This window comes from Cynara cardunculus (genome assembly GCF_001531365.2).
Source record: "Cynara cardunculus var. scolymus isolate 2C chromosome LG 13, CcrdV1, whole genome shotgun sequence".
Classification (NCBI taxonomy): Eukaryota; Viridiplantae; Streptophyta; class Magnoliopsida; order Asterales; family Asteraceae; genus Cynara; species Cynara cardunculus.
This window is the reverse complement of record NC_037540.1, coordinates 3,995,640-3,997,669: the sequence shown is the minus strand read 5'-3', so window position 1 is coordinate 3,997,669 and position 2,030 is coordinate 3,995,640.

Below are 2,030 nucleotides of genomic sequence, written 5' to 3'. Positions count from 1 at the left end.
TGAATATACGTAAATATGCGTACGTGTTAAAACCCGTACGCATATATACGTATAAAATACGAAGTTTCAATTTTTGTACCGTTTATATCGCTTTTTTTTACGTAATGCATTTCTATATATATAAATGTTACCGCCACTTCGAAGATACATACAAATATCATCACTTTGACGTGATTTCATGTTTTGTGATGATTTATTGTGTTTAATGGGTTAAGGGTTGTGAAAGAAGAATATATGAGAAGAAAAATGAAAGGGAATGTGTGAAAAATTATGAAATAAGAGGTTGATATTTATAGTGAAATTGGTATTAAAAAAAAGATTTTTTTTAAAAAAAAAATACTTAAAGCCTGGATCTCCCCCGGGGGCGATCCGATGACGTGGCTCGCCCCAAGTAGACAAAAAAAATTAAAAAAAAATTCCTAAGAAAAAGGGCGGATCGCCCCGTGTGGTTAGTTTTGTAAATCCCCTAAAAAATGGTTATTTTGTGGAAGAGGATTGTATAAAGTGGTTAGTTTTGTCATTTTCCCTATTTAAAATGATATGTTTATCTGCAGTTAGTTACACGAATTCAGATATAGAGCCTTAATAAGTTGTACTTATGCACAATCTATTTGTAATCTTGAGTTTTAAGTAACATGCATTAATAAACAGTAGTTTATGCATAAAAGTGGTTTTTAAGAGTTTTTGTCAAATGTTTTGTAATATAGTATAGATAACCGATTAATAGGGATGTCTATTTTGTATCAAGACAAACCAATTAATCGTATCAATTTAATTGGTACAAATTTAGTTTGTATAAATCTAATTGGTTGGTAATACCGTACCAATTATTTAAATCTGGTAGGTACATGGTATTAAAAGTCGTGTATCATGGTAAAATCATACAGTACTGACTTATTTTATTTATTTGTTAAATTTTAATTACTAATACAACATATTTATATTTTAAATTTTAAATTACCTTGTTTTAAACTTTGGTAGCTTATAATACAGATGAATAAATAGAATTTGATTGAATTCATTCACTATATTCAACAACTTTAGTAACTCGTTCACACCTCCACAGTTCATCGACGCTTCATAATTACGTTTGTAGTAGACTATTAGTGAATGTCTGTTTATATGAAGATTATTTGAATGCTTGTATAGATAAAGATAAGTGGTACAACAGATATCAACATGTTATTGTATATTCGATAGTTTTATTGCATCTAGATCTAGTTTGAAAAAGATGTCAAATAAAATAAATTTCTAATTTCAACTTTTTACAATGTTGATACAATATCGTACCAACATGTATCAACCGAAAAAAAGTTGGTATCAAACATGGTTGGTTGGTACATGGTATAAAATTTTGCTTACCTATTACAATTGGTCGATACATGATATTTGGAAGAAAAACATGGTGCTGTAACATGTTCACTTTGGCTAGGGCCGACATGTTACGTGACTGCCCAATTGGTTAAACTAGACCCAGTTTCTGTTAGCTAATGAATGGAGTGGGTTGTCAAATGGTTGGACCATAAGGGGAAAAAGAAGGGTGGGGTTTATTAATGAGTTGTACACATGCTTTAATCATGTCCTTTGAAAATAATTAAATAAAGGACAAATACAACCCTCGACAGTGATTGACACGTGTAGAAGATTCTAGTGGTTGGTTCAGATAATAGCAAAGGAAGGGGAAATGGAGCGGTGACAAGGCTGGTTCTAGAGGAATAAAGATGAGAGGTAGAGAGTGGTCTAGCGTAGGGGTGTAAATGATGCGAGTCGAGCTCGAGTATCATTATACTCGACTCGAACTCGAAACCTAATCTCGAAGCTCGAACTCGAAAACTCGCGAGTAGTCAAAATCGAAGCTCAACTCGAACTCGATTCAAGCTCGAACTCGAGCTCGAATCAAACTCGAACTCGAGCTCGATTCAAGCTCGAACTCGAGCTCGAATCAAGCTCGAACTAGAACTTGAATCAAGCTCGAACTCGAACATAAACGAACATGCCTAAATTATAACTTAGGTTCGACCTCTTGGGCC